Source organism: Prunus avium, chromosome 3 (genome assembly GCF_965620075.1).
Source record: "Prunus avium chromosome 3, drPruAviu1.hap1.1, whole genome shotgun sequence".
Classification (NCBI taxonomy): Eukaryota; Viridiplantae; Streptophyta; class Magnoliopsida; order Rosales; family Rosaceae; genus Prunus; species Prunus avium.
The window spans coordinates 34,673,228-34,684,810 of NC_142286.1; the positions used below are offsets into that span (position 1 = coordinate 34,673,228).

At 37.3% G+C, this 11,583-nt stretch overlaps 1 pseudogene across 1 annotated transcript; it reads right to left on the minus strand.

The window, feature by feature from the left end:
- Positions 1-7,250: 7,250 nt before the first annotated feature.
- On the minus strand, positions 7,251-10,802 carry LOC148296013 (receptor-like serine/threonine-protein kinase SD1-8; annotated as a pseudogene). The gene is made up of 8 exons (XR_015834615.1): positions 9,409-10,802; positions 9,210-9,321; positions 9,060-9,107; positions 8,799-8,964; positions 8,471-8,681; positions 8,051-8,288; positions 7,810-7,960; positions 7,251-7,683 (listed from the first exon to the last, which is right to left on the minus strand). The product of XR_015834615.1 is annotated as a receptor-like serine/threonine-protein kinase SD1-8 (transcript).
- Positions 10,803-11,583: the final 781 nt, after the last annotated feature.

The following is an 11,583-nucleotide window of genomic DNA, read 5'->3' on the forward strand; positions in this document are numbered from 1 at the left end:
TCCTGTAAAAGAAGACTTGGTCATTTTACCTTGTAGACAAGATTCACAAGTAGGCATAGGAGCAGGGTCTAAAGATCCAAGGCATCCATCTTTTGCCATCCGGTGAATCCTATCTTGGCCAATGTGTCCAAGTTTGAGGTGCCACAATTTAGTTGAGTTATCAACTTCTCTAGGCCTTTTAGGTCTAGGTGCATCTTTATCTATACAGTTAATACTACCATTCATTTCTAAATGAAAAAGACCATCAATCAAATTTGCATAAGCAATAATTCGATTATTATGTGAAATAGAACAAAGTAGTTTGTCAAACAAAACAACAAATCCGTCTCTTAAAAGCATAGAGACAGATATTAAGTTCTTTACACAACCAGAAATGAAATAACAATTATTCAAATTCAGGGTCTCCCCGGAAGGTAGATTGAGACGATAGGTGCCTACAGCTTTGGCAGCTACCTTAGTGCCATTACCCACAGTTAGCACCATTTCTCCTTTTCCGAGTCTTCTACTTCCTACTAGTCCCTGCACACAATTGCAAATATGTTGACTAGCTCCTGAATCAACTATCCAGGTAGAAGTATTTACTGTAAAAACTGATTCAAGAACAAGAGTGTTACCTTCCGAAGGCTTGTTCTTTAAGCTTGCGAGGTAATCCTTGCAATTTCTCTTCCAATGTCCATCCTTTCCACAGTGAAAGCAAGTTCCTTTCGGTTCCTTGCCTTTCTTTGTTATTTTTCTTTCCTTGGGTTTTAGAAAACCTTTCTTCTTCTTTCCCTTATCCTTACCTTTCGGTTTGGATTTGGAAGAGGAGGAAGAACTCTTTTCAAACACCGCAACTGTCCCTTTCAGCCCTTTATCCTTTGAGATATTCTTTTCAGCTACTATAGCCATATTGAGTAGCTCAGATAAGGAACTTTCCATCTTTCCCATATTATAGTTCATAACAAATTGGGAAAAATCTGATGAGAGGGACGAAAGAAAAAAATCTTGTTGAACTTCAGCATTAAATGGACAATCCAATTTTTCTAATTTCTCAAGTAATGATATTATCTTGAGACCATGCTGATTAACCGGAGTCCCTCTTGTCATCTTTGTGTTGACAAGTTCACATATTGTATTGAATCGCAAGCTACGAGTAGCTTCACCATAAAGCTCATTAAGGTGAAGCAATATGGAAGCACAATCTTCCATATCTTCATGTTGTTTTAGTAGCTCATCGTTCATGGATGCTAGTAAGTAACATTTACCTCTACTATCATCCTTGACATGCTTCTCATAAGCAGTTATTTCCTCCTGAGTAGCTTCTTCGTCAGGAGCAATATGTGGTGGGGCTTGTGTCAACACATAATCAATCTCATCCATTTTAAGGACAAGTTTCATTTTGCGAAGCCAACCCGGATAGTTCGTGCCATCAAGGATGTAATTGTTAAGTATCGATGAGATTGGGTTTTTAACGGCCATTTGAAAAATTCTGCAACAACGTAAACAAATTTTAGTTTAGATTAATCTTCTACCAAAAACTTAGGGTCTTTAAGTCATGATGGTAGCTCCCACTATTTTTGGCAAATTTCATATCCCTCTTGAAATCCGAGAGTTTCCGTTGAAACTCTTAGTGGGGATGGGAGTCTCATTTTCATATAGTTTTCCTCAACCTAACAGTTTGTTGGATTGCTATCTTACTAATGAGAGGATACTCTTATCCAATCACATCATTCATGTGAATACCCATCACTATGGCCTCTAGAGAACTAGACCTCAACCTAACAGTTTGTTGGTTTCGTTCGTCTTAGTTAAGTTATTCCCACCATGCTTGTGGGTATAGGGTTTCAAGCATGACCTCAACCTAACGATTTGTTGGCCACACTCGTTATCTATCCGCACTACATCAAGTATGTGTAATAGGCTTCCCTTGGATGGTTACAAGTACTGGATGTTGCCTCACTGAGGTACAACAAAGTGTAAATGTGCCACCCAATAAGAGACTACCACGGTGGAAGGCCACAAAATAGCATTCAAAATGCCATTTCGCTTATCAACTTAATATTGCTTTGAGGGTAGTTAATTTGGTCTCATTTTAATCCAATTTTAATCCTGTTAAAATTACCTATCTAATCTCATTAAATGGTTCCCAATGCAACATATTAGTAGCACATAATACTCCCACTAAATATTTTAGAAACCATTTGCTTAAGATAGCGAGAATACATGGTGCTACTAATTGGTTAATTATTGTCATTACCGAACATTCAAATTGCATTGGGCTTATAGGATGATTATGGACTTTCTTGTTGATCCAACACGAGCCACCATGTTGGATCATGGTCTTGGAAGGTGATTCATTTTAATTACGCGCGCATAAAAAATAAATTAGGCATGAAAGCCATTTCATTATTACATAGCCAAATAAATTAGGCATGAAAGCCATTTCATTATTACATAGCCAATCAAAATCGAATACATATCCAATAAGCGGCCAATCACATAGCTCAATTGTTTGGTCTAAGTCCATAACCATCCTTTAATTATTTAAACGCTTTAAACAATTAAACTAGCAATGTAAATACATGCTCTTGGGTTGCATACATATGTGGGTTTAATTCAAGTGGTAACCATATTCAAAATAAATTTACCATGGAGTGAAAACGTTTTACTACAATAGCAAAAGTAATTGTGGAAATCTATTGGACATAGTTCCACTTATCATATATAGTAATTAGGTCCAAAACTATTCAACAATTAATAATGGATCCAAAGTTGATCCACTAGGGTGTGGGGTTAAAGCATGCATTTGTATAATACAAAGTGGTGATCATGATTATTCCAACAAGGTGAATAATCATGACTGTGACTAGGTAGGCCAACCACACTCACCAAAGTAATCAAAAAAAAAATTTAGTGTGGTAGGCAAATAATTAGTGATATGAATAAATTGATCAACTTTTGCATTTTATATCAAATCACCAACATTTATACCTAGAAAGCCTCACACACTCACCAAAGTAATCTTATTAATTTTAGTGGTGGGTAAAAGTTTATTGAGTGGAAACATTTTTTGAAAAACTTTTAATTTTATAATAAAACACCATCATCATCTTTTGACCTATTTTGGGGAAAATTCCACTAAACACAATCATCAAAATTAGTCACCTAACTTATGGATCAAAAAGATCCCATAACAAGAACATCAAGAACACCAAGAACATGCATATGAATTTATATGAATGTTCATGCTATTTCCGGAAAAATCCATATTCCATTTTAACCATCTCATGCTCTTAATATCATATATTTCATGAAGTTAAAACATGGGGTTTTAATGCAACTATGCTCTAATGTTCATACATACATATATGCATACAAAGAGAGCATCAATCATCAAAACATAAATCCGGAAATTCAAAATCCCAAACAACCCCTTTCACTCCATTTATTTTTATTCAATCAAATCAAAATAAATCAAGTATAACTATTATACTTTTAAATGAATTCACAACCCACATATGCATCTCTAAACCCAAGAAACATATCAAGTTCATGACCTATGGCTCTGATACCAATTGTTGGTTTTAAAACATTTTTAAGAAGTTGATTTGAACATTAAACATACAAATTAATCAAATTAATTGCAGCGGAAGAATATGGTGGTTGTTTAAATTCAAAAACAAAACTTCTTCCAAGTATCTTAAGCCATGAACATTGATATGTTTTTCATAAATGAAAATTCAAGAGAAAGGATAAGATCTAATTACCCTTGAAGCAATTATATGAACCAAGTTGTGTTTTGGTCTTCTCTTGATGATTTTCCTTTGTTGATCTCCTCTTGATCTTTCTCCTCCTTGTGAGCCACAAAAGTATATGGCCTCTAAGTCTCCACACCAATGGAACCTTGAGATGAGAAGAGGTATCTTGAGAATACAAGGATGCTAGTACAAGATTCTCAAGATTAGTTTCAATCTAAACCACTTTGAAAGAAGATTGTGTTTCACTCTTGAAAACTCACAACTATCTCTCTTTGATCTCCCAAAACTCTTTTGTTGATGTTGGATTGTGTTTGTTGTCTTAATGAGCTTATGGAAACAATTCCCATACACATGCACTTAACCATTTTCGGCCAAACCCCATTGGGCTTCCAAAATTGGGCCTTATGACACTTAAACCATAATATTTAGGTGTCTTAAGCCCTTGGGCTTGATACCCAACCATTTGGGCTTCCCTCTAACTATTATCGAGGCCCAAATATATTTTTACACGTAGTAAATCATCCACATCAAATCAATCAAATTGATTTCCTCATTCTCATTTGTATTACTCAAAGTTAACCATTTAAGGTGTGCGATCCATTAGGTTCTAATTTAGCAAGGCAGTGGGAAAACATTAGAACTCTTTCTAACCAACTGGAATTAAAACCCCTTTTTAATTCTTCCTTTATTTGGATCGATCACAATCAATCCTAGGACTTCCACAAGCCAAGAGTGACATCTAGCAATATATCATGGCTACCCAAGCTAATTAGAATAGATGAAGAACCTATTCAGTTGGAATTGCAATGCAATACGGTCCTTCTCTTATACAATGTTTCCAATCATATTGTTAGGGTACGGATTGATAATGTCAAACCCCTAATATGATTAAACTCATATGATTCAATAGAACACAATTAAAAACCACTTTCTAAATCATGTTCAAGTACTTCGGCCGAAGATTCACTGAATCATATCTTGAAACATTCTCCTTTCTTTATCAAGGTAGAGATTCCTTATTGTACATTCACATGCCTCTATGATGAATTAAGAGATCCCAATAACACATAAGGAAAATCTTTTACGACTTGCCTTTGTGAGCTATCAAAGATCAATAACGCATCACAAGACAACCATGATGCCTCAGGTCTAAGGACTAATTTGCATTATTGCAACTATGAGTTCTCGTTTGACATATAGATAAATACTCCATACGAGAACTCCGGTTGATCGCGCTCAGTGTACTCATTCACTAATGAGCACCCACATACTTGTATTAGTGTCAACTACACAAATGGTTTGAGACCAACCATCCTCATCATTGAGCATACATAGTATGTGCCAATCTTGACGGTTTATCAATGCCCATTTGATAACCTTATGATTAGGAACATTTTGGGATACTACAGTTAGAGATTAAAGGTCTCCCGAATCTAAACTTCTTTAGATTACTTTATCTCTTATTTAGTACACCCTGGACTTTTGTTTCTTTACACGACATAAAAGATAACAAAATAATATTGCCCTTTATTTATCATATATGAAATGTATTCTAAGGAGATTACATCAAATGTACTGGCTCTTAGGGCACATTTCTAACAGGGTGAGGTACTGAAGACTCCCCACAAGTTCACGGTATTTTGTGGGAGAAGCGAGCAAGTCACCATCACTGGCAGTTAGAACAGACTTGGCTGCAAGATGAGTGGAAGCGGGCTTGGCATGTAGGAGATTACTCTTGTGTAACAAATCATGAACATACTTAAGTTGATTGAGATGAAGGGCACCATCATGAGAGACAACCTGTAAACCTAAGAAGTAACTAAGAGGACCAAGGTCCTTGATGTCAAATTGGCGGCTTAAAGGAGATATAAAAATATGTAAAAGAGAGGAATCACTGCCAGTAATCACAATGTCGTCAACATACAGGAGGAGAAAGATGGTGCGGGATCCCTGCTGAAAGATAAAAAGTACGTGAAGAGTCTGCCAAACTTCTTGAAAAACCAAGGGATAAGAGGAAGGTGATGATACGATTAAACCATGCACACGGAGCCTGTTTGAGGCCATAAAGAGACTTGTGAAGTTTACAGACATGAGTGGGATGAGCAGGGTTCACAAAACCAGGAGGCTGAACCATATATACGTCTTCTTGAAGGAAGGCATTCTTGACATCAAGTTGCCGCAAGGACCACCAGCGAGAAACCACAAGACTAAGAACAGTGCAAATTATGGTTGGTTTGACAACAGGGCTGAAGGTCTCAAAGTAGTCAATGCCAGGTAGGGTTGGTTTTACACAAATTATGACAAGTTTTTAACCCTTAGATTAATGCTTTAGATTAACCAAATTAGTGGATCAGTTTTAAATAATTATATTAGTTTTTCCTCCTTATTTCTCTCTCCTCAATAATGTTTTTAACGTCTCCCTGTTTTCTAGTGTCGCTCACCTAAGGACTTAAAAATGAGGTCATGTAAGGTCCTTTTTAAGAAAAACCATTGGATGAATCCAACAGCACATATAATTACTAGTTTAAACCCTCATTCATGCTCCTTGTTTCACCCAAACAATTCTTTTAATTATTATAACCAGCGAAAACAAATAAAACTAAAAACAAAGAAAGTAGGGTTACATGTTGTCTTCATCCCAGCCACCATCTACCCCCTCATCCCCTTTCTCTCTTCCTCTTCCTCGTTCTTCCCCCTCAGTCATCTTCATCCCCTCATCTTCTCCGTAGTACATGAAATTAAAGGATGAGTGTTAAAATCATTCGCGTTTATAAAGCAAGGAAAGTTTAATCTCATTGGGACATTACCGTTAGATTTACAATTATGCTATAACATTCCCATACCTTCCTCACGAGTCACATTCTAATCCAGTTTTCGTTTTCAAACAACATTGATTGAAAAACTCAACCCATATGTAAGATCGAATTACAAATATACTTAAATTTCCACACCTTTTCACTCTATAATTTAATTTAATTTTTGTCTCCTCATCCTTTACTTCATATACTATGGAGAAGATGAGGGGATGAAGATGACCAAGGGTGATAGGTGCTGGTTTAGTTGTATTCATGTCATTGGCCCATTTGGCAAGAGAAGTGGCCACGTGACAGCCTTCTCACCTGTCAATTGTTATTCCGTTGCGGGGTTGTTAGGCCAGTTTGTTAATCAGTTTTGACTTGTTAGATTAGTAGCGGTTTAGGCGCGAATATTAGTTTATAAGGCTTTTAGTTGAATACCAGCTGAACATTCCAAGTCAACAAAGTCAACTATTGAAGGGTCTACGCTCCGTTTCTCTCTTTAGTTTGAGAGTCCTTGGCTCTGTAACTCTGCCCGTTTAACCTTGCATGCGGCATTGTTTTAAGCATTCATAGACCAAACTTGCCTTTCTAAATGTTATAACTTTTTAGGTATACAGTTCTGTTCATGTTCATTGCTCTGCAATGCGTAAAGATCTAGGAATATTTGTTCAGTGAGGCTTCTTTTTAAGTTTCTCACACCTGAACCAGACCAATATAAGTTGTGAAGCACTTTTGTTTACTTAAATAATAAAAAAGAGTCTTGGACATTGCCAAAGTCTTGCACACTTGATTGTGAGTACTCTTGTCACAGTGTTTTCATTTTTCATTTATATATCCAACAATAAATGCGTATAGGAAAGGTAACATTTTTGAGCTTCTATCGACCTTCTGGCAAACTAATGGTTACTGCGTTATTGGAAATAATGGGAGTTGTTTGAGGAGAAGAACTAACGGCAACGGAATTCCTATGTGTTGAAAAAGCAGGTTCTTTGGAGGGTGGAAGAGATGTAGCTTCATTGGCCAGCATAAGAATTACAGAAGACATTGTTGGCCGATCAGCACTTCAAAGCTTCATCAGGCTGGCATGTTTCCCTCACTGATGCATCGATAACCTCCATTCCTCTACCTTCTCTCCATAATTCCCATGCCTAATTAAGATTCAACATGTAATCCCATTAGTCTTGCATGACTGTTCACATACTTATATTATTTCACGTTTATAGTTCATTATGAATTTAACAGGCTTAGGATACATTAGAATTTTTAATACTCACCCATCCAGCAAGAGTTAGTGAATGCTCAAAGCGATGAAAAGCAGCATTCTTCTTTCCACTAACAATCTCCAGCAGCAACACTCCAAAACTAAACACATCCAGTTTCTCAGAGAAATGGCCATATCTTGCATACTCAGGTGACATGTAGCCGCTGCATAAATTGACGGTAGAGAAGTAAGCAAAAGCAATGATTGCAGAAGATTTCAATGATTGAAAACATGTGCCATATATATATACTTACTATGTGCCAACAACTCTGTTAGTATTTGCTTCAGTTTGATTTATCTCAAAAATCTTTGCCATTCCAAAGTCTGAAATTTTGGGGTTCATTGCTCCATCCAACAGAACATTACTTGCTTTCAGGTCCCTGTGAATGATTTTCAATCTGGAATACTTGTGGATATAAAGTATTCCTTGAGCAATACCTTCTATAATTCGGAAACGTTTTCCCCAATCTAGCTCGAATTTTTCAGATGGATCTGATTGGACAAACCATGGAGAAAAATGAGCTTAATTAGTGATTTTGATTTACTTTAGAAAAAATGTTAAGACACATTGAAGAAGATCTTGCATTACATGGGTTTGCAAAAACGTAATCAAATTTGAAGTCCCAGAAATCAGCAATATGAAAGAAATAATCTTAGAAGTGCTGAGAACATACCAAACAAAAACTTGTCCAGACTTCGATTGGGCATGAACTCGTAGATCAAAATCAGTTCCTCCTCTTCAATACAGCAACCCAAGAGCCTAACAAGATTGGTGTGTTGGAGTTTGGCTATAAGCTTTAACTCATTCATGAACTCCTGATGTCCTTGCCCTGACTTCTTCGACAGCCTTTTTATGGCCACTTCTTGATTTCCAGGCAAAATCCCCTGTAGTGGAAGGAAAATCCCACACACATAAAGAGAAGTTAGAGAACCACCTCATTATAAGAAATGTATAAATGAAACTATGAGATTTATAGGTCGGTGGTACTATGAAAGTGTTACCTTATAAACAGGGCCAAACCCTCCTTCTCCCACCTTATTAGCTTTAGAGAAGTTGTTAGTAGCAGCTAATATACTCCTTAAACTGAAGAGTGGTAGCTCTGTATCATTCTTTCCACCTCCATCACTAACATTTCTTAAAATTTCATCATATTTCTTCCTATGTTTCCTATTTCAGTATTATTTAGTCAGATCATCATTTGTTAGGATTACAAGAATCAGTGTGCGAGCAAGCGAAAGAGGGAGAGAGAGTGGTAGCAGTACCTTTCCTTTTCCAATGTTTTAGTCTCACCATTCTTCCTCCTACGCTCCCTGTTTCATTCTTATTGTTAGAGTATCTTTTTTTGGATTACAAGAATCAGTGTGCCTGCAAATGAGTGCGTGTGTGTTTTCTTCCAAAAGAAATAGCTGTACCTTTCCTTTCCCCATGTTTTCTTCCATAAGAAGAAGACAAAAGTTATTGTAAGCAATCCTGCTGTTCCTGAGACTAATGCAATCACAAGGGATCGTTTATTAGCATTAACACCTGCAAAGAAAACAAAAGAGAAAGATCAAATTTATTTTAATTAACACACTAACATGATGGCTCACCAAGTAATCATTTCCTCATTACTTTTAAGCAGTGGAAGAGCATATCCAAGTCTGATGTATAAAGTTTTTCCACTCCTGTCACCTGTTTCCTGTTGCTGCAAATCTAAGAGATCTCCAGTAAAAATTGAGCATCTAGTGCTGCTATCATAAGCATAAGCAGTGCAAGAGCAGTTGTTTAAGCAGATTGAACCACAGTCAGAAATATTTCCGATCACCACAGACTGTTTATTTTCTGGCAATGACATGATACGGATTTCTTGAAACACGTCTGGCGCCCTAGATTCAGCATTAGCACTAAAAGCAGTCCCACAGTACTTCAGGTTGGTTATTCTTGAACACCCACTAGAAAAAGCCTGCAAATCCCACTCATTCTGCAACTTCGGCTCAAAACCTGTCAAACAATTGCAGGAGAACTTGCTTACCTCGTTGCAACTGCCGAATGCCCCGCATAAACCATAAACTTCACATTGCCTTCTTGGTAGGTTCCAAAACAAATTCCACTCGCTGGAAGTCTCCAACCATGTGAGTTGCTGGATCTTCCCTGAGGTATGCATCACGAATCGAGATATTATCTTGGGATTATAAAGAGCATAGGTGAAGTAACTTCCGTTTTTGTTTGTAACATAGCTGTAATTGTAGATATAATTAAGCCTCATCTCAGGAACCAAGCTGAATCTACTTGAACTTTCATCCCATGATCCACTGGTCCAATATTGTCTAGACCTATTCCAAAGTAGGAAATATGCATTACTCCCATTGGGGTCAAGCTCAACAGAGAAAAGACCTGGTGCAGGATCCTCTGAACTCTTCCATGATGTGAGAATTTGGGTTTGATTAGTGACAGTGTTGAATCCAAGTCTACCTCCTGGTAGCCATGTATGAGCTGGATGATCAAAGCTTTGCCACAAAGGCTCCGATGTTCTAGTACTAGACCCATCAGCCCTTAAGATAAGGTTTCCACTATCTAATAGAAATGCTTGTACAGAGGCAGAGGTGGTGGTGAAGGCTAAATTTGTGGACCAAACTGGAGTTTTGGATTCACTGAAGAGAATTAGATTACCATCTGAGATCCTCAAGACTGAAGAAAATCTATCAGAGACTGGTGTTTCCCTATTTGCCACCCAAACTATTGTCCTCTCAGATACTACTTTCTTAGAGTACCACATGCCTACGTAGTAGTTGTTTGAAGAAATACCTGGTTTGAAGAAACCCAGCTCAAAAACCCCACCTGCAGAGACAATTGTTTGATCACCCGTGAGAGGTTGGTCTGCACTGATGGTGTCAGCTGCTAGGGATATATGGGACTTGAGAAATAGGCATAATAAAAGAATGTTGAACACGAATTTTGGGTTACTTTTGGTATCCATGGATGCACAAAATTTTTGCAGACAACCAAGATGCTGTATGGTACTAGAATTTAACATTTATGGAAAAATATAACAATACTTGGAAGGCCAGCTGATCATTCCAAGTCAACTAAGTCAACTGTTGAAGGGTCAAGTAACACGCTTGTTGATGCTCTTTTTGGAAGAGTCAACTTAGGTGAAGGAGTGCTGGATTTTCAGGAGGGGAAGAAGGTTGTGAATCCTTGGCATGGAGGGATCCTGCAAAAGGAGACAAGGAAGAAGTAGTCGTCAGGCTTCGGGCACTGGCGTGGTGCCTGCCGAAGGCTCTCATAACACCTTGACTGTTCGGTTCATTTTTACACATGATTTATCATGTTATTCACCCATTATTTTGAGTTAATTCTTGACATTTTATAGCTTTTTACTTCCTTTTTGTATTTTCATAGGTTTTACCTTGGTTAGAATGAAAATGAGCTAAAAGTGCATTATTGGTTATAAATTCTGATTTTTGTTCATTTTCGTATGTAAACTTCTTGGCATTGGATCAGCATGCTCTGGTGCTCAGATGAGGTGAAGATCTTCATGAAACTTGTTCCAATGGATGTTAACTATAACATATCCGAATTTGAGCTCTATTAGACAAGTGTAGCCTATCCAACTGATCTAACAATTGATGCTGGCTCTGGAAATCTGTTTTGGGCCAGTTTTACTTTCACTTGGTGTTACCTCATTTCTACTTGTTACCATGCTTTTTGGTAACAAGAAATTACTTTGGTTAAGAGATATTTTCTGAAACAAAGAGCATCTTGGTGAAGACAAGAGCAAAAGAAACCCATCATGGCAACAGACAA